We start from the raw sequence: 24058 nt of genomic DNA on the forward strand, positions 1-24058 counted from the left end.
GCTGCCACCACCACCACGCTGTGTCATTCAGCCACTATATGGTCTCCTCATGGTTCCGCCACCTCCAGGCTCTGTCATTCAGCCACTATATGTTCTCCTCATGATGCCGCAAACTCCAGGCTGTGTCATTCAGCCACTATACGCTGCCGCCAACTCCAGGCTGTGTCATTCAGCCACTATATGTTCTCCTCATGCTGTCGCCACCTCCACGCTGTGTCAATCAGCCACTATATGGTCTCCTCCTGCTTCCGCCACCTCCAGGCTGTGTCATCAGCCACTATATGTTCTCCTCATGCTGCCGCAAACTCCAGGCTGTGTCATTCAGCCACTATGTGGTCTCCTCATGCTGCTGCCACCTCCACTCTCTGTCATTCAGCCACTATATGGTCCCCTCATGCTGCCCCCACCTCCACGCTGTGTCATTCAGCCACTATATAGTCTCCTCATGCTTCCGCCACCTCCACGCTGTGTCATTCAGATGCTATATGGTCTCCTCATGCTTCCGCCACCTCCAGGCTGTGTTAAACAGCTACTATATGGTCTCCTCATGCTTCCGCCACCTCCAGGCTGTGTCAAACAGCTACTATATGTTCTCCTCTTGTTACTGCCAACTCCCAGCTGTGTCATCCAGCCACTTTATGCTACCGCCAACTCCAGACTGTCATTCAGCCACAATGTGGTCTCATGCTGCCGCCAACTCCAGGCTTTGTCATTCAGCCACCATATGTTCTCCTCATGCTGCCGCCACCTCCACGCTGTGTCATTGGGCCACTATATATTCTCCTCATGCTGCCGCCACCTCCGCGGTGTATCATTTAGCAACTATATGGTCTCCTCATGCTTCTATCACTTCCAGGCTGTGTCATTCCGCCACTATGGGGACTCCTCATGCATCCGCCAACTCCAGGCTGTGTCATTCAGCCACTATATGGTCTCCTCATGCTGCCACCAACTCCAGGTTGTGTCATTCAGCCACTATGTGGTCTCCTCATGCTGCCTCCACCTCCACGCTGTGTCATTCGGCCACTATATGGTCTCCTCATGCTTCCGCCACCTCCAGGCTGTGTCATTCAGCCACTATATGTTCTCCTCATGCTGCCGCAAACTCCAGGCTGTGTCATTCAGCCACTTTATGCTGCCGCCAACTCCAGGCTGTGTCATTCAGCCACTATATGTTCTCCTCATGCTGCTGCCACCTCCACGCTGTGTCATTCAGCCACTATATAGTCTCCTCATGCTTCCGCCACCTCCAGGCTGTGTCAAACAGCTACTATATGTTCTCCTCTTGCTATTGCCAACTCCCAGCTGTGTCATCCAGCCATTTTATGCTGCCGCCAACTCCAGACTGTCATTCAGCCACAATGTGGTCTCATGCTGCCGCCAACTCCAGGCTTTGTCATTCAGCCACCATATGCTCTCCTCATGCTGCCGCCACCTCCACGCTGTGTCATTGGGCCACTATATATTCTCCTCATGCTGCCGCCACCTCCGCGCTGTATCATTTAGCCACTATATGGTCTCCTCATGCTTCCATCACCTCCAGGCTGTGTCATTCCGCCACTATGGGGTCTCCTCATGCATCCGCCAACTCCAGGCTGTGTCATTCAGCCACTATATGGTCTTCTCATGCTGCCGCCAACTCCAGGTTGTGTCATTCAGCCACTATGTGGTCTCCTCATGCTGCCTCCACCTCCACGCTGTGTCATTCGGCCACTATATGGTCTCCTCATGCTTCCGCCACCTGCAGGCTGTGTCATTCAGCCACTATATGTTCCCCTCATGCTGCCGCAAACTCCAGGCTGTGTCATTCAGCCCCTATATGCTGCCGCCAACTCCAGGCTGTGTCATTCAGCCACTATATGTTCTCCTCATGCTTCCGCCACCTCCAGGATGTCTCATACTGCCACCATATGTTGTCCTGAAGCTGCTGCCACCTCCAGGCTGTGTCATTGAGCCACTATATGTTCTCCTCATGCTGCCGAAAACTCCAGGCTGTGTCATTAGGCCACTATATGCTGCCTCCAACTCCAGGCTGTGTCATTCAGCCACTATGTGGTCTCCTTATGCTTTCGCCACCTCCAGGCTGTGCCATTAAGGCACTATATGTTCTCCACATGCCGCCGCAAACTCCAGGCTGTGTCATTCAGCCACTATATGCTGCCGCCAAGCCCAGGCTGTGTCATTCAGCCACTATATGTTTTCCTCATGCTGCCGCCACCTCCACGCTGTGTCATTCAGCCACTATATGGTCTTCTCATGCTTCTGCCACCTCCAGGCTGTGTCATCAGCCACTATATGTTCTCCTCATGCTGCCGCCAACTCCAGGCTGTGTCATTCAGCCACTATGTGATCTCCTCATGCTGCAGCAAACTCCAGGCTTTGTCATTCAGCCACTATACGGTCTCCTCATGCTGCCGCCACCTCCACGCTGTGTCATTCAGCCACTATATTATCTCCACATGCTTCCGCCACCTCCAGGCTGTGTCATTCAGCTACTATATGTTCTCCTCATGCTATCGCCAATTCCAGGCTGTGTCATTCAGCCACTATATGCTGCCGCCAACTCCAGACTGTGTCATTCAGCCATAATGTGGTCTCATGCTGCAGCAAACTCCAGGCTGTGTCATTCAGCCACTATATGTTCTCCTTATGCTGCCTTCACCTCCACGCTGTGTCATTCGGCCACTATATGTTCTCCTCATGCTGTCGCCACCTCCAGGCTATGTCATTCAGCCACTATATGTTCTCCTCATGCCTCCTGCTGCCCCAAACTCAAGGCTGTGTCATTCAGCTACTATATGCTGTCACCAACTCCAGGCTGTCATTCAGCTACTATGTGGTCACCTCATGCTGCCGCCAACTCCAGGCTGTGTCATTCAGCCACTATATGTTCTCCTCATGCTGCCACCACCTTCACGTTGTGTCATTCAGCCACTATATGTTCTTCTCATGCTGCCGCCACCTCTACACTGTGTCATTCAGCCACTTTATGGTCTCCTGATTCTGCCACCACCTCCACGTTGTGTCATTCAGCCACTATATGGTCTCCTCACACTGATGCCACCACCAGGCTTTGTCATTGTGCAGCTCTGCGACAGTGATTCTAATAGTGATGCCTTTGATCTGCATGTCATACTGAATAACATTGTTATTTTACTAACCTAGCACAAACCCTATGCATGTTACAGCAAGGCAAAGTGTCCTACACCCCTATTGAGGCTCTCTGCAGGCCATAAATAGCCGTTTTTCACCCCTTTCCAAACCATGACATACATGTCCGCCCACCCGACCCATGACGTACATGACGGGGGCCCGCGGGTCAGGTCCGCGTCATGACCGGGAGATGTCCGCTCATATTAGTAGCTGAGATCTGCCGGTAATGACGGACTTCGGCGATCACATTGAGGTTCGTTATTTAACTGGGTCTATAGGTTGCTAGTGAAGCCCGAGGTCTTACCTGCTCCTCAGCGTCTTCCCTGGCTCTGAGATTGTTTAGCGCTCACTTTGATCTATGTAAGCATCTGATGATGGCTTATGATAGGCCCCTGGGGGGGGGGGGGGCAAAAATGTGTATAAAAAAAAGTTTTAAAAATTTTTAAAAAATATTAAAAAAATAAATCCCTCCCCTAATTAAAAAATTCTAATCACCCCCTTTTCCAAGTTTTTTTTAAATAAAACACTGGACAAACAAAAAAAATACACATATTTGGTATCACCACGTGCGTAATTGTTCAAACTAATAAATTATTATAGAATACAGAAATTGGGGCTCAGAGTCGTGAATATTAGGATAACGTATGTTTATTTCAGTATATAATGTATAAAGTTAGTATACTTGTGAACTGTGAATGTGAATCAAAGGGCCCTTGTGAATCAACAGAAACACAAAATGGTTGTTAAATGGTTAATACAATAAAATTAAAATCATGGCAAATAAAAAGGGTTATTACAATAAAATATGGCTTTTAAAACACATAAAATAATCCTTTAAATAAGTGTCCACACATCTATAGGAATGAAAGCAAGGGTTTAGCAATTTGTAAAAATGCAGTGATTTCTCTGATAGTCTTGGTTCGCTATTTCCACAATTATTTTGTATCCCGTTAGAATAAATAGTATTTGTGCAAAGTTAGTTAGTGGCAATTGTATAAATTGACTTTAGAATGTAACAAATCTGAATCCTCTGTGAAGAGGGCTCGCTGTTGGAGACACAGCCGTCTCCCAATTGTGCAGCAGCAGTGTTAAGTTCAATAAGAACAGTGCTTTTAAAAGTGTAGTCAGAATGGGTACCTTCTGTAGATTGCGCTGATCGCCGGACGAGTCCAAATCCCTGGGCAGAGGGTGCGCTACTAGAGACTCGGCCATCTCAGTTGTGCAGCGGCAGCAGTGGGCTCAGTCCGTGGATACTGCAGCGGTTCTCCGTTGTATTCTTGTGAAAAAGGTTGATGTGGCACTTGGACTGTTTGTGGTTGAAGCTGGACGCGTTTCAGGTCCTCCTTAGGACCTTTCTTCAGCATCTAAACATATGTCATGTCATATGCAGGAGGACCTGAAATGCGTCCAGCTTCAACCACAAACAATCCAAGTGCCACATCAACCTTTTCCACAAGAATACAACGGAGAACCGCTGCAGTATCTATGGACTGAGCCCACTGCTGCTGCTGCACATCTGAGATGGCCGAGTTTCTAGCAGCGCACCCTCTGCCCAGTGACTGGCACTTGTCCGGCGATCAGTGCAATCTACAGAAGGTACCCATTCTGACTAAACTTTTAAAGCGCTGTTCTTATTGAACTTAACACTGCTGCTGCACAATTGGGAGACGGCTGTGTCTCCAACAGCGAGCCCTCTTCACAGAGGATCCAGATTTGTTACATTCTAAAGTCAATTGATACAATTGCCACTAACTAACTTTGCACAAATCGCTGCATTCTTTATTCAAGACATTTACTATTTATTCTAACGGGATACAAAATAATTGTGGAAATAGCGAAGTCACTGCATTTTTACAAATTGCTAAGCCATTGCTTTCATTCCTATAGATGTGTGGACACTTATTTAAAGGATTATTTTATGTGTTTTAAAAGCCATATTTTATAGTAATGACCCTTTTTATTTGCCATGATTTAAATTTGATTGTATTAACCATTGAACAACCATTTTGTGTTTCTGTTGATTCACAAGGGCCCTGTGATTCACAGTTCACAAGTATACTAACTTTATACATTATTTCTGATCCGGAATTGTGAACGGCATAAACGCAAAAAAATTCCAAATGCCAAAATTGCCAAAAAAAATTCCACCTACAGCTCTGTAGGTGGAAAAATAAATAAAAGTAACAGGGGTGAGAACATGGTAATGAACAAAGTAATTTTTTTTATATTTCAAGGTTTCAATTTTTTTAACAATAAAACGAAACAAAAATTATTCAAGTTTGGTATCATTTGAATCATACTAACCCATAGAATAAATAGGGTTTGTCTGATTTACCATATTTTGAACTCTGAAAAAATTATTGCCCTACAAAATTGTGTAATTCCATATTTTTTCAATTTTGCCCTGCATTAAATTTTTTTTCTGGATTTGTAATACATTGTATGATAAAAAAAAGAAAAAGTGAATCATTGGAAAGTCCAACTCGTCACGCAGAAAGTAAGCCCTAATACAACTTTTTCAGTCAAAAAACTAAAAAAGTTGTGGATCTTAGAATGTAAGGAGGAAAAAAACATGAGCCAGAAATCAAAATTTGCTGGTTCATGAAGGGGTTAATAGCGATTCGCTGCAAATAAATTCAGACCGAAACAAATTTGTATGGAAAATTCAGCGAATTGGCGAAAAGTCGAATTTTTCAAAAGTTCGCTGATCTCTAATAACACAAAATATTCATACAATCAGTAGCTTAGTCTCTGTTTGTCAAGCCAGAATTGTAATTCTAATTTGCTTTTTAATTAAGCCTAGAAAACTGTGCAGTTTTAATTAAAATTATTTATCTGTCTTTATGGAGCGTACATTGCTCCCACCCAGCAGCCCCCCCCCCCCCCCCCATCCCTCCCCAAGATGAGAATTAATGAGAATAATGACATTTACACCTTATTCAAATAACTGTTAGCTGTTTGGTTCCTGAGATCAGATACTGTCCACTGAGATATACTGGGCAAAGTGATTCTCTATCTCGACACATCAACTCCAATTTGGGGTTTCTGTAATTTCAGGATCGTAAATTATTCATTAATGTTACAATTTGGTCAGAAACTATTGATTATGTATATACAGATGATGGATGACATTGTTACAAATACCACTTAGCTGTTTCTTAGTTACATCTGCTTCTGGAAAAGCTGGACGACAACCTAAATGACTGCTATTTCATCTGTTGAGGTTGTCAAGCAGCTTTCCCAAACCAATAAATGAAACATTTCTCTAGATATGCAGTGATATGGGGGCACAGAATGTAACCTTATAGAACTACTGTAAGTTCATTTTGTGTTCCAGTATCACAGAATTTGGGTGACTTTTTCCTGGAAGACTTTACTATTATTTCAGAACAATTATCTATTTATACCAAATTAACCAGTTATTCAGACCGGTATATGGGGGGGGTCAATTAACTTTTCCCTACCTTTTACACATGTATGCATTACATGAGGTGAGTGAATGTTAGGGTCCCATCCGATATGAGGCCACCTCCAAGTGGTGGATGGGGGGGACATGATTTGATCAAAAAGTGCGCTAAGAACCTCCATTTTGTTGACCAAGTGTGCTGCTGCCATTTTCTTTTTTTACATGTTATGTACTTGCCACAGCAGCATGCACCCGTGTATTGGGTTTAGGTGCTGGCTAAATTTTTTTGTTTTTGTTTTTTGCTGTGCAATTTGGGGGGAGTGGCTCCCTCTGTATCCGTGCATCCCCTCCCCTATTTCACAGGAGGTGGTTTTGGGTTGTTAGTGGATCCGGCATGTCACCCAGCCTGAGGTGAGTGAATGTTAGGGTCCCAGCCGATATGAGGCCACCTCCGCGTAGTGGATGGTGGGGACACGTTTTGATCAAAAAGTGCGCTAAGAGCCCCCATTTTGTTGGGCAAGTGTGCTGCTTCCATTTTCCTTTTTTACATGTTTTGTACTTGCCACAGCAGCATGCACCCGTGTATTGGGTTTAGGTGCTGGCTACATTTTTGCAATTTTTTTGTTTTTGCTATGCATTAAGAAACCCTTTCTCAGCCTCCTGAGAAATTTCTTAGAATAATAGCTGAAACAGTGTCGTACTGGGACACTACACATTCATTCTGTGGAACTCACTTCTCTGGACCTTTCAACTTAATTCTCAGTTATTGAAACACATTTCTATCAAATAACGTTACCTCTCTACAATCATAGTTTTTCACCCATGCACAACCTGTTGCAGTTGAGCTATATAAAAGGGCCCTAAGTCAGTTTCCCCAAGAACAACATCAGCCAGGGATGTTACCCAGTAGCATATATACTGTAGCAATTGCATAGTGCAAAGATCTCACGACTATTTTTCCTTGTATTTTCCATTATTTAAGATGACAGATATGACAGATGGTTTCTTATGATATCTTTATGTTCTTTTATTGTACAACAACATTTTTGTAAACAAAATATTTCTTCACAATTTAGTATACCAGAAAAAATTCCAAGTCAATGTCTGTACAGGGAGAAATCCCTGCAGCCACATGCTGTTAATACAATTTTCCAGACATAGAAATAAACCTGTTTCTGTAGAACCGATTTGTATTTCATTACACAATGAGCATGAATTTCAGGACCAAGATCAAAAGGCTACAACTGCAAATCATTCGTCTCTCTCCAAAGAAAAATCTGCATTATGCAAACCATAACAAGCATTCCTTCACCAATTATCAATGTTGACTCTCAACTTATTCCCCAACTAAAGCATCTCAGCCTCTTTATTGAATATTCAGGAATGCTTCTTTAGTTGTCATCATTAAAAACAGACTTACTGTTCGCACAGATTTATCTGGATGTTGCCTCCCTTAACGCTGAGGGGTTAGTAAACAGGAGAGAATGTCAGAAGGGAAGAGGCACTGAAACCTCATTTTCCTAGTAATTTACTTTTCTATTCAGCAGCCCTGCTGCTTGTAAGCCTATTTCTGCTACAATATTAGATATAAACAAGTAAGCTATATAATGGATCACATTAACCAGGACTCTGCATCTTGAGGCCGGATTTAATTTGCATGGCAGATTAGACTGTCTGCACTTGGGAGGGAAACCCTAGGGCACAAACTGCATTAATAGGATCTAGTCTCTTAAAATCCATTAATTCAATTGAGTGGACCATCTTGTAATCTCATTTTAAATCCAGCGTGAAAATTCTCAAACAGAAGACCTACGACACTAACCAACTGTTGGTATTCTGGAAGATCCCATTGCTGCTTGAACAACCGACAACTGGGAGAGGAGAATATCATTTTACTCTAAGCTATTTATGGAGTAACGGGGCAGCTTGTTTCATGATTTTCAAAGAGAATATAATAAAATAAAACAAATGCAATTATTTTTATTACTATTATTTTTGTTGCATAAACAGCGCCAACCTTCACATCAGAGGTACTGGGGTTAGTATCACAGGAAGCAAATTAAACTTAAAAATACTAATACATTTTATTAATCAAACACATAGAATAATGGGAAAAGAAAAGCATCAACAGATGAAGAAGCACTCACATGGTGACTCAGGCAGTACATTTTACATAACACAACATTGAGTGTAAATGGTGGCATAACAGATGTTTAAAATGTTAACAAATGTTAAATGTTTAAAATGATATTTAAATGTATAAAATGACAAATGTTTTAAATTATAACACATTATAAAATGCCACTGGCAAGTAATCCACTGTACATGGTGATCAGAATGTGGGCAATATATAAAGTAAAAGTGTCAAAAATGTAACATCCCAAACAAACATCAAGTGCAACAGAACATTATCACAAGTCAAACATTGACAGGAAGCCAAGGAAGCACATGCCCCTACATACGTTCAGGGTGAGTCTTCATCCGGTGGTCACAGGGAGAGGAAGAAGCCAAGAGGACCTCCTAGGCAGTACTGCAACAGCAAGGGAGTGGGACAGGTCGGTATCCTAAATGTTTTATTTTGGCAGCATCCAATGCACTTTCTACTTTTGACAGAAACAGAAAACACACAAGCACATGATGATTAGAGATGAGTGAATCGAAGTCGACGAACCCGAATTCGTTACGAATTTCATGAAAAATTCGATTCGCAACGAATGCGAATATCGCTGCGATTTGCTTCATTAAACTTCATTTTACAGTGTTCCAGGCTATTGGAGACCTAAAATGGTGGATCCACGTGTGAGTACAAGGGGCAGGGGATTATGGGAGGGCGGAAAAACAGCGGCGGGAATGAAGGTAGGCAGGATGACCCTGAATCACATGTGAGATGCAGCCTATCAGCATTCATTGACCCCTGTGATGTCACAGCCCTAAATAATCGGCAGCCATCTTGCCTCTCTTCATTTAGTCTATGCACTCAGAGATAGAGAGAACGGGACTGCGTGTGTCTGACTAGCTTATACCACAGCGTTACACTGCAACTGCTAGTCACATCAGCATTAGGGAAAGGCAGGAGTGCAGAGTGCTTTGCTGTTACACTGAGAAGGATCATTGATAGCTAAACCTCCTATTCACGTTATTGAGCATTGCAGCAGAGAGGGGCAGATAGCTGTCAGCTGCCTCATACAGATCTCCAAGCTGCCTGAACTTTCTGAAGCATCTTACCACCTCATTTTTCAGTGCAATTCATTTTTTTGCTCCACATGTGCTGCTCAGAATTGTGTGACAGAGTGCAATTTAGGGTTTAATCCTTGTATATTTTTTTTATTGTGGTGCTGCACTGTTGGGTCCTGCTGCTATTCACAAATACGTTATTTTTCAGCGGACTGTAGTGCATTTGTCTACCCTCATACGTGCATAACACATGCCTACATCAAAGCAGTCTACTATTCTGTAACTGTAGCAAGTCTAGATACAGGGAAACTCCTGACTCCTGGCAAAAGTAATCACCTGCTGGTGTTTTAAAAAAAATACTTATTTTTTCTGCGTATAGTTGTGCATATTATTGCCCTCATCAGTGCATACGCATAGGTACATCCAAGTATTGCACCATTTAGAACCTGTTAATCTGTCAAGGTGCTCCATACTGTCAAAGTCCAAACGATAGTATTCACCGGCTGGGGTTTAAAAAAAAAAAAAACACAGTTTTTTCTGTTTATAGTTGCGCATATTACTGCCCTCATCAGTGCATACCACATAAGTACATCCAAGTATTGTACCATTTAGTACCTGTTAATCTGTCAAGGTGCTCCATACTGTCAAACTCCAAACAATAGTATTCACCGGCTGGTGTTTTACAAAAATACAGAGTTTTTTCTGCTTATAGTTGAGCATATTACTGCCCTCATCAGTGCATACCGCATAGGTACATCCAAGTATTGTACCATTTAGTACCTGTTAATCTGTCAAGGTGCTCCATACTATGGAGACGTTGAGCCTACTTCTCACGGCCACATGAGCCCTGTGGGGGCTTGTTGGATTTGGTCCTTCGTACCCACACGCTGGGGTCCGGGACACTGAAAGTTTGTTTTATATTTCAAATCAAAAAATGATGGCGCTGCTGGGCCTGGGTCTGGGAATTTCAACTTTTCTCATAGGTAGCACCCGCTATCCAAAATCTTTTTCAAAAATTTCTAAAATTGTGTTGTTTTTTGGGGGGGATTGTGAAGCCCTGCTGTGTACTCGTGCATCAGCCAACTCCAGGCTGTGTCATTCAGGCAATATATGGTTTACTGATGCGGCTGTGGGGCCTGGGTCTGGGAATTTCAAATTTTCTCACAAGTAGCACCCGCTATCCAAAATCTTTTTCAAAAATTTCTAAAATTGTGGTGTTTTTGGGGGGGGAATTGTGAAGCCCTGCTGTGTACTCGGGCATCAGCCAACTCCAATTTGTGTCATTCAGGCAATATATGGTTTACTGATGCCGCTGTGGGGCCTGGGTCTAGGAATTTCAAATGTTATCATAGGTAGCACCCGCTATCCAAAATCTTCGGTTTAAATTTCAGAATTCATCTTTTAATCTTAGGGATTGTGAAGGCCTAGTGCCTACTCATGCTGCTGTCAACTCCGGGCTGTGCCATTCATCCACTATATGGTCTCCTCATGCTGCCAACACCTCCACGCTGTGTCATTCAGCCACTATATGGTCTCCTCATGCTGCCAATATGTCCACACTGTGTCATTCAGCCACTATATGGTGTCCTCATGCTGCCAACACCTCCACGCTGTGCCATTCAGCCACTATATGGTCTCCTCATGCTGCCAACACCTCCATGCTGTGTCATTCAGCCACTATATGGTCTCCTCATGCTGCCAATATGTCCACACTGTGTCATTCAGCCACTATATGGTGTCCTCATGCTGACAACACCTCCACGCTGTGCCATTCAGCCACTATATGGTCTCCTTATGCTGCCAACACCTCCACGCTGTGTCATTCAGCCACTATATGGTGACCTCATGCTTCAGCCTCCTCCAAGCTGTGTCATTCAGCCACTATATGGTGTCCTCATGCTGCCAACACCTCCATGCTATGTCATTCATTCACTATATGGTCTCCTGCCACTGATGCCACCACCAGGCTCTGTCATTGTGCTGCTTTGCGGCAGTAATTCTAAAAGCGATGCCGGTAATCTGCATTTTATTCTGAATAACAGTATTATTTCACTACCCCAGCACACTCCATATGCATTTTAGAACACAGAAAAGTGTTCTATACCCCTATAGAGGCTGTATGTAGGGTAGAAATAGCCTTTTTTAAAGGAGTAGTCCGGCACGCACTTTTTTCATTTTATCCCGCCCTGGCTGCAAAATAAAAGAAAACACACTTTCTCTTATCTGCCAATGAGCCCCCGGAGCTCCGGTACAGGTGTTCGGTCCCCGGGCTGTATTCTTCTTACTTCCTGTTAGCCCGGCACGTCACACGGAGCTTCAGCCTATCACTGGCCGAGGCGGGACATCGCTGCGGCCGGTGATAGGCTGAAGCTCCGTGTGACGTGCCGGGCTAACAGGAAGTAAGAAGAATACAGCCCGGGGACCGAACACCTGTACCGGAGCTCTGGGGGCTCGTTGGCAGGTAAGAGAAAGTGTGTTTTCTTTTATTTTGCAGCCCGGATGGGATAAAATGAAAAAAGTGCGCGCCGGACTACTCCTTTAATATAGATTTGCCACGTAAAAATTTGGATCGAAACAAACTTTTCGGAAAATTCGGCAAATCGGCAGAATCAAATTTTTGAAAAGTCTCTATCATCTCTAATGATGATAAAAGATGTTTTCATCACAGCTAAGCTTTGGTTTTCAAACAAATATGCACTTTAAGCATTTTCTTTTTATTAGAAGGGCACATAAGTGAAAGTTCCTTACCAGGCCTGAGACATGTGACCCTAACCATTTCTTTAGTGCTCACTAATACATGTTGAGGGTACATATCCTTTAAAAAAAAACTAATAGCAACAAGTTTTGAATGGTGGGCTCTGGGTGAAGAGAACCCCACAGCTGCTAAAAGTCTATGGGCTTTCTGTTTTCACCACTCTCCAAGCAAAACCTAGAGGGGATGAGCAGAAATAAATGGGTGATTACTGGGGTTTCAGAACCCAAACCCCCACTGATCAAAACTTCTGACATGTCACTGGTACTCTTTAATAGGTTCAAATAGTTATGGAACCACCCTTCTATATAAAGCCAGGAAATATTTGAGTGTGTGGCGAGTCTTAAGGTGACCACATGACATATTTGTTGCAGAAATGTCCAAATTTTTTTTTCCTACATAGGACTTCTGCAGCATGAGCATAGATTTCCGAAAGCCATTTTCAAATGAATAAAAAAGTCAAAGAAATTTGAAATGTGAATGTACTCATGTACTGTAATATTAATGAATATATTTAGAGATGAGCGAAGTTTTGAAAAATTCAATTTGGCCAATTCGCCTAATTTTTTGAAAAAATTAGCTTCAATACAAATTTATTTGCGGAAAATCTATATTAAAAATGGCTATTTCAGCCATACAAAGAGCCTCAATAGGGGTGTAAAACACTTTGCTTTGTTCTAACATCATATGGAGTGTGCTGGGCTAGTGAAATAATACTGTTATTCAGTATGACATGCAGATTACCGGCATCGCTTTTAGAATCACTGCCGCAGAGCAGCACAATGACAGAGCCTGGAAGTGGCATCAGTATGAGGAGACAATATAGTGGCTGAATGACACAGCGTGGAGGTTTTGGCAGCATGAGGAGACCATACAGTGGTGAAATGACACAGCATGGAGGTGTTGGCAGCATGAGGAGACCATATAGTGGCTGAATTACACAGCTTGGATGAGGCTGAAGCATGAGGAGACCATATAGTGTCTGAATGGCACAGCCTGGAGTTGGCAGCAGCATGATTAGACACTAGGGTTTCACAATCCCTAAGATTAAAAGATGAATTCTGAAATATAAATTGAAGATTTTGGGTAGCTAGTGCTACCATAACAAAATTTTTAGGCCCAGACCCAGGCCCAGCAGCATCCATAAACCATATATTGCCTGAATGACACAGCCTGGAGTTGGCTGAAGCATGAGGAGACCATATAGTATCTGAATGGCACAGCCTGGAGTTGGAAGCAGCATGAGTAGACACTAGGGCTTCACAATCCCTAAGAATAAAAGATGAATTTTGAAAATTAAATTCTAGATTTAGGGTTGCTAGTGCTACCATAACAAAATTTTGGGGCCAGACCCAGGCCCAGCAGCATCAGTAAACCATATATTGGCTGAATGACACAGCATGAGGAGACCATTGAAATGTAAGAACTTTAAATAGAAATTTAAGATTTTGAAATTGAGGATTTTGAAATTGAACTTTTAACTCCCAAGTTTCAGTGTCCCGGGCCCCGGCGTGTGGGTACAAAGGACCAAATCTAACAAGGAGTCACATGTCACATGGAAGCACAATGACAGAGCCTGGAGGTGGCATCAGTAGGAGGAGACCATATAGTGACTGAATGGCACAGCCTGGAGTTGGCTGAGGCATGAGAAGAGACCATATAGAGGCTGAATGAGAAAGCCTGGAGGTGGCATTAGTATGAGGAGAGACCATATAGTGGATGAATGAGACAGCCTGAAGGTTTCAGCAGCAGCATCAGGAGTCCTGAAAGTGACCCGGTGACGAAGGTGGGTGAAAAAAGGTCTGATGCGGAGGAATGTTCTTAACTGGGGAGCAGCGCCTTAAATCTGTTTGGCACTATCCATATTTGTGAAGTGTTGGTGTGGCACCAAGTCAATCTACTCTGATGCATCAGGCATTGGTGGTTTGAAATCCTGGCTGATCCATGCAAGGTATGTCAAGGTATGCCACCATCTGCTGGTTCAGGTCCTGCTCCAGGTGTACCTGCCGCTGCTGAGTTGCTTTATTATGCGGGTGAAGAAAGCTACTCATCAGCGACTGTAGACTCAGGCTGCTGCTGATGGAGCTGGTACTGCTCCTGCCACCCCACCCCTCCCCAGCAGCCATGGCAGTGGAAGATGAGCGCAGGAGGCCCCCCAATTCAGACCTGCGCGAGGATGGACGATGGCGCCGATAGGCATCGGCCAACTGACAACATAGGATGCCTCTGTAGTAGGTCACTTTGTCTTCCCTCTCAGTGGGTGTAAAAAAGGCCCCTATTTTGTGGCAGTAGCTAGGGTCCAATAAGGTGGAGATCCAGAAGTCATCCCGTTGCCGAATTCGGCTGTCACTACGCAAGCGAGCATGCATTGTGCCATTTGTGCAAGTGACTCGGAGGGACTCCCTGCCTCCATCTCCACTGCATACTGCCACTGTGTGTGTGGGTCCTCTGTCTCGGCTTCCTCATAACCCTCCCCCACCTCCTAATTTTCAGCCCCCACAGGGCTCATGTGGCCGTGGGATGTAGACGCCACGTTTCCAGTGCCCTGACCAGCTATCGTTTCCAAAATGTGTTGTAAGAAATTAAGCAGTTCATCCCGTAATCCTGGCGACTTACTAATAATGTGGCTTCTTCAAAGGGCCTGAGCAAACGGCAAGTGTCACGTATGAGCTGCCACTGGTTCACGTTAAAGTTACACAGGGGAGTATCCCTATCCGCTTGGATCATCAAGAAATCGGTGATGGCTTTTCTCTGTTCGTACAGTCGGTCCAACATATGGAGGGTGGAATTCCAATGTGTAGCAAATTCACAAATGAGACTATGTTGGGGGATACCTTTCTGACACTGCAGCTCAAGGAGGGTGTGCTTTGCGATGCACGAGTGGCTGAAGTGCATGCAAAGTTTCCTTCCCAATGTTAGGATGTCTTGCAAATGGGGGAACACTTCAGGAACTGCTTCACAACCAGATTAAACACATGTGCCATGCAGGGCGCATGGCTCAGCCTTCCCAGCGCATGCAAGATGTTCTTCCTGTTGTCGGCCACCATGGTTCCCATTTCCAGTTTTCATGGAGTAAGCCATGCTCCGATTTCTTTATGAATGACTTTTAGCAGTTCCTCCCCTGTGTGACTCTTTTTGGCAAGGCAAACCATGTGAAGAACAGCGTGACACCGCCGTGCCCTGCACACATGGTATACTGAAGGGCCACTGAGACTTGCTCGTGCAGTGGAGGCTGAGGACACGGTGGAGGATGAGGAGGCGGAGTCGCACACTGTCACAGGACCAACGGCCTGAGAGCGTGGAGGAGGAAGCGGCATGACCTGTCCAAGTTGTTGTTGTGGCCGTGCAGGAACCACATTCACCCAGTGGGCCGTAAAGGACTTGTATTGTCCCTGACCGTAGTTACAGCTCCAGACGTCGGCGCTGCCGTGCACTTTGGTAAACACCGACAGGCTTAAGGACTGGCCCACCTTCTCTTCCACAAAAGAAATGATGGCTTGGCACTCTACACCTCGGCTCGGCACAAGCCATCAGTTCTCTGAAAGGTGCAGAGTCCACCATTTGAAAAGGGAGGGACTGCAGCACCAGCAACTTGGACAGGAGCACATTCAGCTTCTGCACCTTTGGATGAGTGGGCACATACTGTTGTTGCTTAACTCTTGACATGGCTTTGCTGATGGATTGTTGAATGGCTGACTAAAAGTAGGAGGAGCAGGAGCATCTGGAGCGAAAGAAGGAGGGCATGACACACAGCTCCCTTCGGCTGAGGTTGTGGAGCCTTGGCTTGCTGAAAGAGGGAGCGGTGTGCTACTGGGTGATGCAGCAGGCTGGACCACTACATTGGAGTCACGGTTCTTCCAGGCCGCTTTATGGTGGTGAAGCATATGTTGACGCAGGGCCGTGGTGCCAACATTGGGACCCTGGCCACGCTTCGCCTTCTGCCGACATATCTTGCATGTGGCTATGTGAACCTTCTCCGGATGCTTGATGAAAAACTGCCACACCGCCGAGTAGCTGATTTTCCCACCAACAGTCTGCACGAAATTGACTGCTACTGCTGCTGTCTTCAGGAACCCATGTTCCACTGCCTCCCGAGAAGGTAGGCTGCCGCGAAGCAGGGGGTCTCCCCCGGACACGTTTGGCTCCAGAATTTCAACTTCTGCCATCATGCTGACTGCCAACCATGCTACCACTGATCTTATATAGATAGAATAATATAGGTCTCCCAAATAATAAACAAAAAAAGAAACAAAAGGGAACCTTTAAAACTTAGCTTTTACTGTGCACATCTAAAATGTACAAAAATACCAACAGAAATAGTAGAAAAATATAGAAAAATATATAATATTACATTTAAATAGCCGCCATCAGTGTATACCAAAAAATACGCTGCTACACAGCGATCATCTCTACCAGAAGCAAGGCTAATTTACTGTAACGCAACTATTGTACCTCACTGCTTCGTGCCAGAGATGACCCGTTTCACATATATTGTAAATACAGAGTACAAGTACACAGTATACACTGATGGCGGCTATTTAAATGTAATATTATATATTTTTCTATATTTTTCTATTATTTCTATTGGTATTTTTGTACATTTTAGATGTGCAAAGTAAAAGCTAAGTTTTAAAGGTTCCCTTTTGTTTCTTTTTTTGTTTAACCATGCTACCACCTTGCTGGCTCAGATGCTGCCTCACGGGCAACCTGCAACTCTCTTCTCCTGATGATGATGAAGCGCCTTCTGCCCCCGGTTCCCAATTGCTATCGGCTTCATCATCATCAACAAGTGTCTGCACGTCACTGATGTCCTCCTCAGGTTCCTCAACAGTGTCTGCTTCAGGACCCTGAACCTTGGCAACACCGCCTCCCACATCACTCTCCTCATCACTACTTGCCCGCCTAGGAAGCGGCGGATGTCTCCTCCACTTGTTGGCTGGCCAGTTGCTGCTGACTGCCCTCTCTTAGATCGTCCTCAGTGAATAGTGGAGCTGAACCCACAGCATAAGATACTTCTGTAGGGGAGGGAACAGTATAGGACAGAGGCAATGGGAGGACAGGGACTGCTCCTGGGCCATGCCAACTGAGGGTTGTATCTGAGGAACCCACTGACTGTTGACTGGGGATATCAGATGTCACTTGTGATGAAGTGGATGACCGTGTTAACCAACCGATGACGACAGATGGGTTGCTGGTCGAGACCTGACCGCTAGCTGATACCGGGAGCTCAGGACTCTCGCTGCGACTTCCCCCTAGTCTGCTGCGAGGGTAGTAAAATACGCTTCACTATGCTTATACACAGTATTTGTCTAGAATAGCAGCATGTGTGTACTTTTGCTAGACTTTCACAGTATCTAGGCCCTTGACAGATTAACAGGTTTAAAATAGTACACTGCTTACATGTAGGTATGTGGTATGCACTTATGAGGTCAGAAAAATGCGCTACAGTATGCTCAATACATTTATTGGAGTAAAACACCAGCCGGTGATTATTTTTGGCTGTCCTTTCACAGTATGTAGGCCCTTGACAGGTTAACAGGCACAAAATAGTACACCACTTAGATGTAGGTATGTAGTATACACTTATAAGGGCAGAAAAATGAGGTACAGTACACTTAAAAAAAATGTTTTTTAGTAAAACACCAGCTGGTGATTACATTGGCCTGGACTTTCACAGTATTTTGGCCCTTGACAGATTAACAGTTATGCACTTATGAGGTCAGAAAAATGCGCTACAGTATGCTCAATAAATTTATTGGAGTAAAACACCAGCCGGTGATTAATTTGGGTTGTCCTTTCACAGTATCTAGGCCCTTGACAGATTAACAGGTGCAAAATAGTGCACTACTTAGATGTAGGTATGTGGTATGCACTTTTGAGGACAGAAAAATTAGGTACAGTACATTTAAAAAATACGTATTTTTGCACAACACCAGCAGAACACAACAGTGCTGCAGCACAAAAAAGCTGTGTGCTAAACACAAAATTTCACTCTGACAAAGACTATTAGGAATGGACTGCTGGGTATTATACCATCTACAGACTAGTACAACCCTCAGATGAGTTGTTGTGGAACAAAGACACAGAATTGGCTGAAAAATTCTTCCTGCCTCCTCTGCTAAGGTTTATGAAGTTGAGGCAGCTTGTTGAAATGTATGAGGCAACACACAGCTATCTGCCCCTCTCTGTAATACAATGCGGAAGAAAGTCACTGGAAGGTTAATGGCTGCAGTAAAAATCCTTTTCAGTGAAAAAAACACTGCTCTCTGTCCACCAAAACGCTGATGTGATTAGGATGTGAAATGCTGCTGGAATGAGCTTTTCTGTGTAACACACACACAGCTATGTCCGTCCTATCTGTATGCAGTGTAATTAATGATATGACAAGCTGCAAAATGGCTGCCTATTATATAGGGCTGTGACATCACATGGGTGACTGGCTGCTGATAGGCTGCATCCTGCATGTGATTCAGGGTCATCCCACCTACATCCCTTCCCGCCTTCCCAGCGTTCTTTGCCCCATGTACTGACATGTGGATCCACCATTTTAGATGCCCTGAAGCCTGCACCGCAGGAAATGGAGTTTAATGAAGCGATTCGCGCAATAGAATCGTGGCGATATTCGCATTCGTTGCAAATTGATTATTTCATGAAATACTTAATGAATTTGGGTTTGTCAGCTTCGATTCTCTCATCTCTAAATATATTCACACCCATTATCATTAACCACAACTGAAATAATAAGCTTCGAATTTAACAGAAAATTATACAATACTTATGTGCATGACAATTACCATGGAGCCTCAATTATTTATGGGCCCATTATTTATGTTCCCACTACCTGCAGGCTGCTCCATGCCCCTATATGTGGCCACACTTAAGTATCCTACATAAGTAAGTACACCCCCCCCCCCCCACACACACACACACACACATTTTTGTAAATATTTTATTATATCTTTTCATGTGACAACACTGAAGAAATGACACTCTGCTACTATGTAAAGGAGTGCACAGCATGTATAGCAGTGATTAATGATGTCTTCTCAAAATAACTCAACACTTAGCCATTAATTTCTAAACCTTGGTCACAAAAGTGAGTACAATCTTAAGAAGAAATGTCAAAATTTGGCCCAAACTTTTAATACTTTGTGAGGCAACAATTATTTTCCAGCACTGACTAAAGTCTCCTGGGCATAGAGTTCACTAGGGCTTCACAAGCTGCCACTGGAGTCCTCTCCGACCTCCACGATGACATTTTGGAGATGGTCAATGTTAAGGATTAGGTGAATAGGGATTAAGTCTGGAGACATGCTTGGCCAGTCCATCACCTTCACCCTCATCTTCTTTAGCAAGGCATTGGTGATCTTGGAGGTGTGTTTAGGGTCATCATTATGTTGGAATACTGTTCTGCGGCCCAGTCTCCGAAGGGAGGAGATCAAGCTCTGCTTCAGTAAGTCACGGTACATATTGTCATTCATGGTTCCCTCAATGAACTGTAGCTCTCAAGTTCCAGCAGCTTTTAAAGCAGTGTTACAGGGAGTTTTGATTGGAGCAATTGCAAGCCATCATGCTGAGTTATCAGCTAAGCAATGCTCTCTTGAAAATGCCCTTACAGCTGCTGTGCACAATTATACCTCTGACCCCACACTAGACCATCGGGCTGCTTGGATACATGCTCAGAGAGCTTTAACCCTACATCTGAGATTACAGCTACAAAATGATTCTGGCTCATAAAAAAGGAGGCTTTGCTGTGAGGGATAGAAATGGGAGGTTGTTTGGCTTTCCTTGCTAGAACTCCCTAGGCAGGGTTTGTGGCTGTTATAGCTACTTAACGGGGTGAGACAGTTACGGATGTTCAGGGTATATGCTCTCAATTTATGTCTTATTATGCTCAATTGTATTCTCAGTTTACTGCTACTGAGGAGGACTTGACTACCAATTTAGACAAAGTAACTCTTCCTATCCCCTTTTCTGCTGACAGACTGACTTGGGTTTACACAAAAACCACAATGCCATCATGCAACTTACTAATCACAAAACACTGGGGCCGGATGGCTTCCCCGCTGAGTGATATAGGTTATATATTAGCTCCAGATTTTGCTTGCATTTCAGCCATGCTTTGTCTACATTGGAGTTGCCTTCTTTTTGTGAAACCGCTATTGTGGTCATTCATAAAGAAGGGAAGCCACCGGACCATTGTAGTTCCTATAGGCCCATCTCATTGATCAATCTCAATGGCAATATTTTGGCCAAGGTTTTGGCTCTTCAGAAAAATCTATCAATTAATTATTTGATTTTTAATGGGAAAAAATGCCATGGGGAAAAAAACACAATAAAAAACAGATCTATATAGATATTCAGTAACATAAGTACAAATTGCAATATATACACTTTAGCGCATCTAACGAAATGATAACTATATCTAATATGAAGTCATTGTCCACATATGCACTTTTTTTTCTCTATGTTCACACATGTCTGCAATATAGCGAAAATATTGGAAAGCATGTACAACAGTTGATTTTCTCCTTAAAACATATGATTAAAACAATGGCTGGTATATATACATGTAATGTAGTGAAAACATCATCACGCATGAATAATGGTTGATTCCTCATATGAAGAATGTAATGGGTTGACTGCTGTTTATTTATTTTATTATAGATTATTATCAGCCATGGTAGATATGACATTCATGTGCATCATATATGGTAACACCTATGGTTACCGCTTTTTTTGCGGTTATTACCGTAATATCATACATGTTGCATAGCGTGCAAAATATGAATATATATATATATATATATATATATATATATATATATATATATATAATGTACATCCAAAGGTAGACGAATACTGAAGTAACTTTGAATTAATTGAATACACAACCTCAAAACCGTATCTAAGATGCGTTTAATTAATACTTACCTGGTGGTTCACGTCATGTTCTCACCTCCGGAACTTCCATCAATGAAAGGCATTCCCATATCCAGGCATGTGTGTGTTCATTTCATGTCTTGTTCAGAGTATAAAAGGATGCAAGTGGCAAACAGTGCTGTGCCAAGAACCATGATGCTTCGAAATGAATCAGAGTTTCTGCTATGCTTTTTAAACCACCTTATATTGGTTTTAATTTTTTCATTCATTTTTAATAAATTTTTTAAAAATTAATCAATTTTTAAAAAATATCTTTGGAAGCTGGAATTCTACACGATTTTTGTTAAGGACCTGTTCATACCAAGCATGCGGCTTGGATATCCGTTCCATGATTCCTAAAGACAATTGAAGTTCCCCCATACAAAGAATCTACAAGGCGGTGAGCTGGTCTTCATTTCTATATAATAAAAAAACAGACATATTAAGATATTGTTTTGTAATAATGTCAGAAATATTGCATTAGAAAAGCTAGTATTTTTAGGGGATTTTTTTAGCAAAAAAAAAAAATCAAAGAAAAAGAAAAGTGAAGTCTTATACACATTTTCATCAATGTAAAAAAAAATCACATTCACAATAGTAACATTCAATGAGCTAATGTAACATTTACTTTCTTTTTTCTTGCTAAAAATAATGTATATTGGTGATAACTTTTTTTTATATAACAGAATATGAGGAGTTAATTTTTATTTTTCAGACTTCATTTTCCTTCTGGGTGTGTACTGAATTTCTCTTCATTGCTCCTAAATATAGCAAGTTTTAAAGCTTTGTCTAATTTAGAAAAGCACTTAATCTGATTTAATTTTTTTCCAAAGGCAGCAATTTACTATCGTGCAGCCCATCAATTTTGAACTCAATGAAAAAAAAAATTAAAAGGAGTCATCAGTCAACAAGAGCTTCTGAATGAGATTTGGGACCACCATACCTGTGTCTTTCATTGCCCCATCTCCCACTAAGTGAAGGTGCAATATTACCTCTTCGCAGACTCCTTCCACCTCGCTCTGCCTTTTGCTTGCAGAGGTATCACTTAGGCCGCATATAATACAGGTTTTCATGGTGTGCCTACTTATCAGGACCCTGAAACTATGTGAGACATGCAGAGCAAACAATGGGCTGTGTCTTGGCTCCTGGGGCCTGTAAAGAGATCCCTTTCAGCGCTCACAGATTGCTCTGTGTTCTCTTAATTGACAGACCTGGCCAGGTTTGACAGAACTGACATGCAGCTGGCGGTGGCCTCGTTCCTTCAGGTAGGCCACCTTTCAGCAGGGAAATTGCTTGCGATTGGCTTTATCGAAGGCCAGTTCTCCTATCCATTTCAAAATGCAAAATTCTGCATTATGCCTCACATGTCTAGTGATAGGGCATTTTTTGCCTATATGTAACTCCCATTCTTCTTTCTAAACAATTGATGAAGACAAGGGCAACAAAGTCCTAAGAATGACCTTGAATCTTTGAATGACACTGCTTTAGTCTCATTTTCAATAAGTGGCAGTAGTCCATAATCACCACATGTTTAGTAGGATGAAAGTACAATATCTCAGAAACAAAAAAAATCAACATATTTTCTATGTAATTAATCTATGCTATTAAACTATGGATATGTAACTTTATACTGAACTATGGAAGGGCATATTATTTTAATCTAGACATAATCCCAAATTTGAAATGACCAGTATTAAAGGGATAATCTGGGAATTTAATCTTATCCTCTATCTACAATTTGGGGGATAAGTGTCTGATCACAGCAGGTTCGACCACTTGAACCCACCAGAAACTCTTTTACGGTGCCCAGCAACTCACTTGTCCACAGCGCACTCTGGCCCCCACCATCAGAGATGAGAGGGAATGGCGGCCTACTCAGCCAATTATCGGCTGAGACAGGACCCCCTCGCCAGTGATTAGGCAAGCGGGCCTTCTCTCCTTCTCATCTCGGAAAGGAGGGTCTGGGGCGCACGAAAGGTGACTTGGTGGGCTCCGTACAGGAGATTGTGGGGGGGTCCCAGTGGTCGGACCCCAAGCAATCAGATACTTATCACCTATCCTGTGGATAGGGGATACGTTGACTTCCCTGGAATACCCCTTTAACTATAACCACTAAAACTTTACACATTTTAACAGAACTACTAAAGCAGATTTTTTGCTATAGATCCATTGCTACAGGATGAGTAAAGGGTCATGTTTGAGCTCAAATTTATATTTCACACTTAGCTATAATTTTATGGCTCAAAAAGTAGCTGAAATAAAAAATGTATATTCAGCTGATTTTTCTAAATTGGGAAGGATGTTTTTTGACCAGTAACTGAACAATTGTTGCAGCCCTTGTTTCAGCAGTTTTAGCCCTTTTTATAGTTATATCAAAAACTATAGTGAAAAAAGTCTGCTTTCTTTTGAGATGTATTTGGGCTTTTGTACAGCCCATAAGTTGTGCCACCTTAAAAACTCCAGCATTTTTGCCCATAAACAGGCCCGTATAAGCTGAGTTTTCTTAATTTTACATCTGTAAATATTATTTCTGGCTTTTTCCACATAGGCTTCTCTATAGAACTTGCACAACACCAGAAAAAATGCAAATACAAATAAAAAAAAAAGCCTTCAAAACTGCATGTAAAAACGCCATCTTTTAAGGAAATTTT

At 43.0% G+C, this 24058-nt stretch overlaps 1 protein-coding gene and 1 long non-coding RNA gene across 2 annotated transcripts in view; one reads left to right on the top strand and one right to left on the bottom strand.

Moving 5' to 3' along the window:
- Positions 1-24058, bottom strand: part of LOC130282372 (uncharacterized) — a 132075-nt gene that overhangs the window by 51375 nt on the left and 56642 nt on the right. The window contains exons 2-3 of the long non-coding RNA XR_008846364.1: positions 21420-21825; positions 9022-9089 (exon numbers count right to left, since the gene is read on the bottom strand). This is a non-coding gene — a long non-coding RNA (uncharacterized LOC130282372). The remainder of the gene's footprint in view (positions 1-9021; positions 9090-21419; positions 21826-24058) is intronic.
- Positions 1-24058, top strand: part of CUEDC2 (CUE domain containing 2) — a 228909-nt gene that overhangs the window by 36531 nt on the left and 168320 nt on the right. The gene's annotated exons all lie outside the window — the stretch shown is intronic.

This window comes from Hyla sarda, chromosome 7 (genome assembly GCF_029499605.1).
Source record: "Hyla sarda isolate aHylSar1 chromosome 7, aHylSar1.hap1, whole genome shotgun sequence".
Lineage (NCBI taxonomy): Eukaryota > Metazoa > Chordata > Amphibia > Anura > Hylidae > Hyla > Hyla sarda.